We start from the raw sequence: 13,097 nt of genomic DNA, 5'->3' as shown, positions 1-13,097 counted from the left end.
AACAGTTAAGCAATTTCTTTTTTTTATAAACACCTATAATAAGATGTCAAGATGTATGTAAAATCCACACCACTTGAAAACCACACGCTTACACAAGGACTAAAATATATATAAACAGAATGATTGAACCGGCCCGTACTTATATCAAATATCTAAGCTCAGCCCACTTGCGGCACTAAAATTATTCTAATTTAGAGAAAATATATCTAATACTTCAATAAATATTGAAAATTAACGTATTTTATACATATATTTACTCACGTTTTGGTTTGGTTTGGTTTCTTCTGTAAGATGCGAAGATAAAACCTTAATAATTTCGCGAACACAATACCATCTCCTAAGACGGGATATATTCTCGTTCTCAACCGTCGAATAATACCAAATCAGTATGCTTTAATAAACAGTTAAGCTATTTCTTTTTTTTTATAACCACCTATAATAAGATGTCAAGATGTATGCAAAATCCACACCACTTGAAAAACCACACGCTTACACAACGACTAAAATATATATAAACAGAATCATTGAACCCGCCCATATTTATATCAAATATATAAGCTCCCTCCACTTGCGCCACTAAAGTTATTCTAATTTAGAGAAAATATATCTAGTACTTCAATAAATATTGAAAATTAACGTATTTTGTACATACTTTGACTCACGTTTTGGTTTGGTTTAGTTTCTTTTGTAAGTTGCTAAGATAAATCCTTAATAATTACGCGAACACAATACCATCCGTTAAGACGGGATATATTCTCGTTCTCAACCGTCGAATGATACCAAACCAGAATGCTTTAATAAACAGTTAAGCAATTTCTTTTTTTTATAACAACCTATAATAAAATGTCAAGATGTATGCAAAATCCACACCACTTGAAAAACCACACGCTTACACAACGACTAAAATATATATAAACAGAATGATTGAACCGGCCCATATTTATATCAAATATATAAGCTCCCTCCACTTGCGCCACTAAAATTATTCTAATTTAGAGGAAATATATCTAATACTTCAATAAATATTGAAAATTAACGTATTTTATACATATATTGACTCACGTTTTGGTTTGGTTTCTTTTGTAAGTTGCTAAGATAAAGCCTTAATAATTACGCGAACACAATACCATCCGTTAAGACGGGATATATTCTCGTTCTCAACCGTCGAATAATACCAAATCAGAATGCTTTAATAAATAGTTAAGCAATTTCTTTTTTTTTATAACCACCTATAATAAGATGTCAAGATGTATGCAAAATCCACACCACTTGAAAAACCACACGCTTACACAACGACTAAAATATATATAAACAGAATCATTGAACCCGCCCATATTTATATCAAATATATAAGCTCCCCCACTTGCGCCATTAAAATTATTGTAATTTAGACAAAATATATCTAATACTTCAATAAATATTGAAAATTGACGTATTTTATACATATATTTACTTACGTTTTGGTTTGGTTTGGTTTCTTCTGTAAGATGCGGAGATAAAACCTTAATAATTTCGCGAACACAATACCATCTCCTAAGACGGGATATATTCTCGTTCTCAACCGTCGAATAATAACAAATCAGTATGCTTTAATAAACAGTTAAGCAATTTCTTTTTTTTATAACCACCTATAATAAGATGTCAAGATGTATGCAAAATCCACACCACTTGAAAAACCACACGCTTACACAACGACTAAAATATATATAAACAGAATGATTGAACTGGCCCGTATTTATATCAAATATCTAAGCTCCGCCCACTTGCGCCACTAAAATTATTCTAGTTTAGAGAAAATATATCTAATACTTCAATAAATATTGAAAATTAACGTATTTTATACATATATTTACTTACGTTTTGGTTTGGTTTCTTTTGTAAGATGCTGAGATAAAACCTTAATAATTTCGCGAACACAATACCATCCCTTAAGACGGGATATATTCGCGTTCTCAACCGTCGAATAATAACAAATCAGTATGCTTCAATAAACAGTTAAGCAATTTCTTTTTTTTATAACCACCTATAATAAGATGTCAAGATGTATGCAAAATCCACACCACTTGAAAAACCACACGCTTACACAACGACTAAAATATATATAAACAGAATCATTAAACCGGCCCATATTTATATCAAATATATAAGCTCCCTCCACTTGCGCCACTAAAATTATTCTAATTTAGAGAAAATATATCTAATACTTCAATAAATATTGAAAATTAACGTATTTTATACATACATTGACTCACGTTTTGGTTTGGTTTCTTTTGTAAGATGCTAAGATAAAACCTTAATAATTTCGCGAACACAATACCATCCGTTAAGACGGGATATATTCTCGTTCTCAACCGTCGAATAATAACAAATCAGTATGCTTTAATAAACAGTTAAGCAATTTCTTTCTTTTATAACAACCTATAATAAGATGTCAAGATGTATGCAAAATCCACACCACTTGAAAAACCACGCGCTTACACAACGACTAAAATATATATAAACAGAATGATTGAACCGGCCCGTATTTATATCAAATATCTAAGCTCCGCCCACTTGCGCCAGTAAAATTATTCTAATTTAGAGAAAATATATCTAATACTTCAATAAATATTGAAAATTAACGTATTTTATACATACATTGACTCACGTTTTGGTTTGGTTTATTTTGTAAGATGCTGAGATAAAACCTTAATAATTTCGCGAACACAATACCACCCCTTAAGACGGGATATATTCTCGTTCTCAACCGTCGAATAATACCAAATCAGTATGCTTTAATAAACAGTTAAGCAATTTCTTTTTTTTTATAACCACCTATAATAAGATGTCATGATGTATGCAAAATCCACACCACTTGAAAAACCACACGCTTACACAACCACTAAAATATATATAAACAGAATCATTGAACCGACCCATATTTATATCAAATATATAAGCTCCCTCCACTTGCGCCACTAAAGTTATTCTAATTTAGAGAAAATATATCTAGTACTTCAATAAATATTGAAAATTAACGTATTTTGTACATACATTGACTCACGTTTTGGGCCATATACTTTTTCAAGCTGTTTCATTTTAAATTAACCACCTTCTTCTGTAAGATGCTAAGATAAAACTTTAATAATTTCGCGAACACAATACCATCCCTTAAGACGGGATATATTCTCCATCTCAACCGTCGAATAATACCAAATCAGTATGCTTTAATAAACAGTTAAGCAATTTCTTTTTTTTATAACAACCTATAATAAGATGTCAAGATGTATGCAAAATCCATACCACTTGAAAAACTACACGCTTACACAACGACTAAAATATATATAAATAGAATCATTGAACCGACCCATATTTATATCAAATATATAAGCACCCTCCCTCCACTTGCGCCACTAAAATTATTCTAATTTAGAGAAAATATATCTAATACTTCAATAGATATTGAAAATTAACGTATTTTATACATATATTTACTCACGTTTTTGTTTGGTTTAGTTTCTTCTGTAAGATGCGAAGATAAAACCTTAATAATTTCGCGAACACAATACCATCCCGTAAGACGGGATATATTCTTGTTCTCAACCGTCGAATAATACCAAATCAGAATGCCCTAATAAACAGTTAAGCAATTTCTTTTTTTTATAACCACCTATAATAAGATGTCAAGATGTATGCAAAATCCACACCACTTGAAAAACCACACGCTTACACAACGAATAAAATATATATAAACAGAATGATTGAACCGGCCCGTATTTATATCAAATATCTAAGCTCCGCCCACTTGCGCCACTAAAATTATTCTAATTTAGAGAAAATATATCTAATACTTCAATAAATATTGAAAATTAACGTATTTTGTACATACTTTGACTCACGTTTTGGGCCATATACTTTTTCAAGCTGTTTCATTTTAAATTAACCACCTTCTTGTGTAAGATGCTAAGATAAAGCTTTAATAATTTCGCGAACACAATACCATCCCTTAAGACGGGATATATTCTCCATCTCAACCGTCGAATAATACCAAATCAGTATGCTTTAATAAACAGTTAAGCAATTTCTTTTTTTTTATAACAACCTATAATAAGATGTCAAGATGTATGCAAAATCCATACCACTTGAAAAACTACACGCTTACACAACGACTAAAATATATATAAACAGAATCATTGAACCGGCCCATATTTATATCAAATATATAAGCTCCACTTGCGCCACTAAAGTTATTCTAATTTAGAGAAAATATATCTAGTACTTCAATAAATATTGAAAATTAACGTATTTTGTACATACATTGACTCACGTTTTGGGCCATATACTTTTTCAAGCTGTTTCATTTTAAATTAACCACCTTCTTCTGTAAGATGCTAAGATAAAACTTTAATAATTTCACGAAGACAATACCATCCCTTAAGACGGGATATATTCTCCATTTCAACCGTCGAATAATACCAAATCAGTATGCTTTAATAAACAGTTAAGCAATTTCTTTTTTTTATAACAACCTATAATAAGATGTCAAGATGTATGCAAAATCCATACCACTTGAAAAACTACACGCTTACACAACGACTAAAATATATATAAACAGAATCATTGAACCGGCCCATATTTATATCAAATATATAAGCTCCGTCCACTTGCGCCACTAAAATTATTCTAATTTAGAGAAAATATATCTAATACTTCAATAAATATTGAAAATTAACGTATTTTATACATATATTTACTCACGTTTTTGTTTGGTTTAGTTTCTTCTGTAAGATGCGAAGATAAAACCTTAATAATTTCGCGAACACAATACCCTCTCCTAAGACGGGATATATTCTCGTTCTCAACCGTCGATTAATAACAAATCAGTATGCATTAATAAACAGTTAAGCAATTTCTTTTTTTTATAACAACCTATAATAAGATGTCAAGATGTATGCAAAATCCACACCATTTGAAAAACCACACGCTTACACAACGACTAAAATATATATAAACAGAATGATTGAACCGGCCCGTATTTATATCAAATATCTAAGCTCCGCCCACTTGCGCCACTAAAATTATTCTAATTTAGAGAAAATATATCTAATACTTCAATAAATATTGAAAATTAATGTATTTTGAACATACATTTACTCATGTTGAGGGCTATATACTTTTTCAAGCTGATTCATTTTAAATTAACCACCTTCTTCTATAAGATACTAAGATAAAACTTTAATAATTTCGCGAACACAATACCATCTCCTAAGACGGGATACATTCTCGTTCTCAACCGTCCAGTAATACCAAATCAGTATGCTTTAATAAACAGTTAAGCAATTTCTTTTTTTTTATAACAACCTATAATAAGATGTCAAGATGTATGCAAAATCCATACCACTTGAAAAACTACACGCTTACACAACGACTAAAATATATATAAACAGAATCATTGAACCGGCCCATATTTATATCAAATATATAAGCTCCACTTGCGCCACTAAAGTTATTCTAATTTAGAGAAAATATATCTAGTACTTCAATAAATATTGATAATTAACGTATTTTGTACATACATTGACTCACGTTTTGGGCCATATACTTTTTCAAGCTGTTTCATTTTAAATTAACCACCTTCTTCTGTAAGATGCTAAGATAAAACTTTAATAATTTCACGAAGACAATACCATCCCTTAAGACGGGATATATTCTCCATCTCAACCGTCGAATAATACCAAATCAGTATGTTTTAATAAACAGTTAAGCAATTTCTATTTTTTATAACAACCTATAATAAGATGTCAAGATGTATGCAAAATCCATACCACTTGAAAAACTACACGCTTACACAACGACTAAAATATATATAAACAGAATCATTGAACCGGCCCATATTTATATCAAATATATAAGCTCCGTCCACTTGCGCCACTAAAATTATTCTAATTTAGAGAAAATATATCTAATACTTCAATAAATATTGAAAATTAACGTATTTTATACATATATTTACTCACGTTTTTGTTTGGTTTAGTTTCTTCTGTAAGATGCGAAGATAAAACCTTAATAATTTCGCGAACACAATACCCTCTCCTAAGACGGGATATATTCTCGTTCTCAACCGTCGATTAATAACAAATCAGTATGCATTAATAAACAGTTAAGCAATTTCTTTTTTTTATAACAACCTATAATAAGATGTCAAGATGTATGCAAAATCCACACCATTTGAAAAACCACACGCTTACACAACGACTAAAATATATATAAACAGAATGATTGAACCGGCCCGTATTTATATCAAATATCTAAGCTCCGCCCACTTGCGCCACTAAAATTATTCTAATTTAGAGAAAATATATCTAATACTTCAATAAATATTGAAAATTAACGTATTTTATACATACATTGACTCACGTTTTGGTTTGGTTTATTTTGTAAGATGCTGAGATAAAACCTTAATAATTTCGCGAACACAATACCATCCCTTAAGACGGGATATATTCTCGTTCTCAACCGTCGAATAATACCAAATCAGTATGCTTTAATAAACAGTTAAGCAATTTCTTTTTTTTTATAACCACCTATACTAAGATGTCAAGATGTATACAAAAATCACACAACCTAAAAAACCACATGCTTCCACAACGATTAAAATATATTTAATAAACAAAGTGAGGTATCTATGCTGCCCCTCTTGCGCCACTTGAAAATAATTCTAATTTAGAGACAACCAATACTTCAATAAATATTGAAAATTAATGTATTTTGTACAAACATTGACTCACGTTTTGTGCTATATGCTTTTTCAAGCTGTTTCATTTTAAATTAACCACCTTCTTCTATAAGATGTTAAGATAAAACTTTAATAATTTCGCGAACACTATACCATCTCCTAAGACGGGATATATTCTCGTTCTCAACCGTCGAGTAATACCAAATCAGTATGCTTTAATAAACAGTTAAGCAATTTCTTTTTTTTATAACCACCTATAATATCAAGACATATGCAAAATCCACACCACTTGAAAAACTACACGCTTACACAGCGACTAAAATACATATAAACAGAATCATTAAACCGGCCCATATTTATATCAAATATATAAGCTCCCTCCACTTGCGCCACTAAAATTATTCTAATTTAGAGAAAATATATCTAATACTTCAATAAATATTGAAAATTAATGTATTTTGAACATACATTTCCTCATGTTGTGGGCTATATACTTTTTCAAGCTGATTCATTTTAAATTAACCACCATCTTCTGTAAGATGCTAAGATAAAACTTTAATAATTTTGCGAACCCAATACCATCCCTTAAAACGGGATATATTCTCGTTCTCAACCGTCGAATAATACCAAATCAGTATGCTTTAATAAAGAGTTAAGCAATTTCTTTTTTTTATAACCACCTCTAATATCAAGATATATGCAAAATCCACACCACTTGAAAAACCACACGCTTACACAACGACTAAAATACATATAAACAGAATCATTAAACCGGCCCATATTTATATCAAATATAAAAGCTCCCTCCACTTGCGCCACTAAAATTATTCTAATTTAGAGAAAATATATCTAATACTTCAATAAATATTGAAAATTAACGTATTTTATACATACATTGACTCACGTTTTGGTATGGTTTCTTTTGGAAGATGCTAAGATAAAACCTTAATAATTTCACGAACACAATACCATGCCTTAAGACGGGATATATTCTCGTTCTCAACCGTCGAATAATACCAAATCAGTATGCTTTAATAAACAGTTAAGCAATTTCTTTTTTTTTTATAACCACCTATACTAAGATGTCAAGATGTATACAAAAATCACACAACTTAAAAAAAAAACATGCTTCCACAACGATTAAAATATATTTAATAAACAAAGTGAGGTATCTATGCTGCCCCTATTGCGCCACTTGAAAATCATTCTAATTTAGAGAAAACATATCCAATACTTCAATAAATATTGAAAATTAACATATTTTATACATACATTGACTCACGTTTTGGCCTATATACTTTTTCAAGCGGTTTCATTTTAAATTAACCACCTTCTTCTGTAAGATGTTAAGATAAAACTTAAATAATTTCGCGAACACAATACCATCTCCTAAGACGGGATACATTCTCGTTCTCAACCGTCGAGTAATACCAAATCAGTATGCTTTAATAAACAGTTAAGCAATTTCTTTTTTTTATAACCACCTATAATATCAAGATATATGCAAAATCCACACCACTTGAAAAACCACACGCTTACACAACGACTAAAATACATATAAACAGAATCATTAAACCGGCCCATATTTATATCAAATATATAAGCTCCCTCCACTTGCGCCACTAAAATTATTCTAATTTAGAGGAAATATATCTAGTACTTCAATAAATATTGAAAATTAACGTATTTTGTACATATATTTACTTACGTTTTGGTTTGGTTTGGTTTCTTCTGTAAGATGCGAAGACAAAACCTTAATAATTTCGCGAACACAATACCATCTCCTAAGACGGGATATATTCTCGTTCTCAACCGTCGAATAATACCAATTCAGAATGTTTTAATAAACAGTTAAGCAATTTCTTTTTTTATAACCACCTATAATAAGATGTCAAGATGTATGCAAAATCCACACCACTTGAAAAACCACACGCTTACACAACGACTAAAATATATATAAACAGAATCATTGAACCGGCCCATATTTATATCAAATATATAAGCTCCCCCACTTGCGCCATTAAAATTATTGTAATTTAGACAAAATATATCTAATACTTCAATAAATATTGAAAATTGTCGTCTTTTATACATATATTTACTTACGTTTTGGTTTGGTTTGGTTTCTTCTGTAAGATGCGAAGATAAAACCTTAATAATTTCGCGAACACAATACCATCTCCTAAGACGGGATATATTCTCGTTCCCAACCGTCGAATAATAACAAATCAGTATGCTTTAATAAACAGTTAAGCAATTTCTTTTTTTTATAACCACCTATAATAAGATGTCAAGATGTATGCAAAATCCACACCACTTGAAAAACCACACGCTTACACAACGACTAAAATATATATAAACAGAATGATTGAACCGGCCCGTATTTATATCAAATATCTAAGCTCCGCCCACTTGCGCCACTAAAATTATACTAATTTAGAGAAAATATATCTAATACTTCAATAAATAATGAAAATTAATGTATTTTGTACATACATTTACTCATGTTGTGGGCTCTATACTTTTTCAAGCTGATTCATTTTAAATTAACCACCATCTTCTGTAAGATGCTAAGATAAAACATTAATAATTTCGCGAACACAATACCATCCCTTAAGACGGGATATATTCTCGTTCTCAACCGTCGAATGATACCAAATCAGAATGCTTTAATAAACAGTTAAGCAATTTCTTTTTTTTATAACAACCTATAATAAAATGTCAAGATGTATGCAAAATCCACACCACTTGAAAAACCACACGCTTACACAACGACTAAAATATATATAAACAGAATCATTAAACCGGCCCATATTTATATCAAATATATAAGCTCCCTCCACTTGCGCCACTAAAATTATTCTAATTTAGAGAATATATATCTAATACTTCAATAAATATTGAAAATTAACGTATTTTATACATACATTGACTCACGTTTTGGTTTGGTTTAGTTTCTTTTGTAAGTTGCTAAGATAAAGCCTTAATAATTACGCGAACACAATACCATCCGTTAAGACGGGATATATTCTCGTTCTCAACCGTCGAATGATACCAAATCAGAATGCTTTAATAAACAGTTAAGCAATTTCTTTTTTTTATAACAACCTATAATAAAATGTCAAGATGTATACAAAATCCACACCACTTGAAAAACCACACGCTTACACAACGACTAAATTATATATAAACAGAATCATTAAACCGGCCCATATTTATATCAAATATATAAGCTCCCTCCACTTGCGCCACTAAAATTATTCTAATTTAGAGGAAATATATCTAATACTTCAATAAATATTGAAAATTAACGTATTTTATACATACATTGACTCACGTTTTGGTTTGGTTTCTTTTGTAAGTTGCTAAGATAAAGCCTTAATAATTACGCGAACACAATACCATCCGTTAAGACGGGATATATTCTCGTTCTCAACCGTCGAATAATACCAAATCAGAATGCTTTAATAAATAGTTAAGCAATTTCTTTTTTTTTATAACCACCTATAATAAGATGTCAAGATGTATGCAAAATCCACACCACTTGAAAAACCACACGCTTACACAACGACTAAAATATATATAAACAGAATGATTGAACCGGCCAGTATTTATATCAAATATCTAAGCTCCGCCCACTTGCGCCACTAAAATTATTCTAATTTAGAGAAAATATATCTAATACTTCAATAAATATTGAAAATTAACGTATTTTATACATACATTGACTCACGTTTTGGTTTGGTTTCTTTTGTAAGATGCTGATATAAAACCTTAATAATTTCGCGAACACAATACCATCCCTTAAGACGGGATATATTCTCGTTCTCAACCGTCGAATAATACCAAATCAGTATGCTTTAATAAACAGTTAAGCAATTTCTTTTTTTTTATAACCACCTATACTAAGATGTCAAGATGTATACAAAAATCACACAACTTAAAAAACCACATGCTTCCACAACGATTAAAATATATTTAATAAATAAAGTGAGGTATCTATGCTGCCCGTCTTGCGCCACTTGAAAATCCTTCTAATTTAGAGAAAACATATCCAATACTTCAATAAATATTGAAAATTAACATATTTTATACATACATTGACTCACGTTTTGGACTATATACTTTTTCAAGCTGTTTTATTTTAAATTAACCACCTTCTTCTGTAAGATGTTAAGATAAAACTTTAATAATTTCGCGAACACTATACCATCTCCTAAGACGGGATACATTCTCGTTCTCAACCGTCGAGTAATACCAAATCAGTATGCTTTAATAAACAGTTAAGCAATTCCTTTTTTTTTATAACCACCTATAATATCAAGATGTATGCAAAAACCATACAACTTGAAATACCACATGCTTACACAACGACTAAAATACATATAAACAGAATCATTAAACCGGCCCATATTTATATCAAATATATAAGCTCCCTCCACTTGCGCCACTAAAATTATTCTAATTTAGAGAAAATATATCTAATACTTCAATAAATATTGAAAATGAATGTATTTTGAACATACATTTACTCATGTTGAGGGCTATATACTTGTTCAAGCTGATTCATTTTAAATTAACCACCATCTTCTGTAAGATGCTAAGATAAAACTTTAATAGTTTCGCGAACACAATACCATCCCTTAAGACGGGATATATTCTCGTTCTCAACCGTCGAATAATACCAAATCAGTATGCTTTAATAAACAGTTAAGCAATTTGTTTTTTTTTTATAACCACCTATACTAAGATATAAAGATATATAAAAAAATCACACAACTTAAAAAACCACATGCTTCCACAACGATTAAAATATATTTAATAAACAAAGTGAGGTATCTATGCTGCCCCTCTTGCGCCACTTGAAAATCATTCTAATTTAGAGACAACATATCCAATACTTCAATAAATATTGAAAATTAATGTATTTTGTACATTCATTGACTCATGTTTTGGGCTATATGCTTTTTCAACCTGTTTCATTTTAAATTAACCACCTTCTTCTGTAAGATGCGAAGATAAAACCTTAATAATTTCGCGAACACAATACCCTCTCCTAAGACGGGATATATTTTCGTTCTCAACCGTCGAATAATAACAAATCAGTATGCTTTAATAAACAGTTAAGCAATTTCTTTTTTTTATAACAACCTATAATGTCAAGATGTATGCAAAAACCATACAACTTGAAATACCACACGCTTACACAACGACTAAAATATATATAAACAGAACGATTGAACCGGCCCGTATTTATATCAAATATATAAGCTCCCTCCACTTGCGCAACTAAAGTTATTCTAATTTAGAGAAAATATATCTAGTACTTCAATAAATATTGAATATTAACGTATTTTGTACATACATTGACTCACGTTTTGGGCTATATACTTTTTCAAGCTGATTCATTTTTAATTAACCACCTTCTTCTGTAAGATGCGAAGATAAAACCTTAATAATTTCGCGAACACAATACCCTCTCCTAAGACGGGATATATTTTCGTTCTCAACCGTCGAATAATAACAAATCAGTATGCTTTAATAAACAATTAAGCAATTTCTTTTTTTTATAACAACCTATAATAAGATGTCAAGATGTATGCAAAATCCACACCACTTGAAAAACTACACGCTTACACAACGACTAAAATATATATAAACAGAATCATTGAACCGGCCCATATTTATATCAAATATATAAGCTGCCCCACTTACGCCACTAAAATTATTCTAATTTAGACAAAATATATCTAATACTTCAATAAATTTTGAAAATTAACGTATTTTATACATATATTTACTTACGTTTTGGTTTGGTTTGGTTTCTTCTGTAAGATGCGAAGATAAAACCTTAATAATTTCGCGAACACAATACCCTCTCCTAAGACGGGATATATTTTCGTTCTCAACCGTCGAATAATACCAAATCAGTATGCTTTAATAAACAGTTAAGCAATTTCTTTTTTTTATAACAACCTATAATAAGATGTCAAGATGTATGCAAAATCCACACCACTTGAAAAACTACACGCTTACACAACGACTAAAATATATATAAACAGAATCATTGAACCGGCCCATATTTATATCAAATATATAAGCTCCCCCACTTGCGCCACTAAAATTATTCTAATTTAGACAAAATATATCTAATACTTCAATAAATTTTGAAAATTAACGTATTTTATACATATATTTACTTACGTTTTGGTTTGGTTTGGTTTCTTCTGTAAGATGCGAAGATAAAACCTTAATAATTTCGCGAACACAATACCCTATCCTAAGACGGGATATATTCTCGTTCTCAACCGTCGAATAATAACAAATCAATATGCTTTAATAAACAGTTAAGCAATTTCTTTCTTTTATAACAACCTATAAT

Source organism: Rhynchophorus ferrugineus, unplaced genomic scaffold (genome assembly GCF_030347505.1).
Source record: "Rhynchophorus ferrugineus isolate W39M unplaced genomic scaffold, kcgeb_rfMv2 rfM130, whole genome shotgun sequence".
In the NCBI taxonomy this organism is placed as follows: Eukaryota; Metazoa; Arthropoda; class Insecta; order Coleoptera; family Curculionidae; genus Rhynchophorus; species Rhynchophorus ferrugineus.
The sequence above is the reverse complement of the archived record's forward strand: the minus strand, read 5'-3'. Positions refer to the sequence as shown.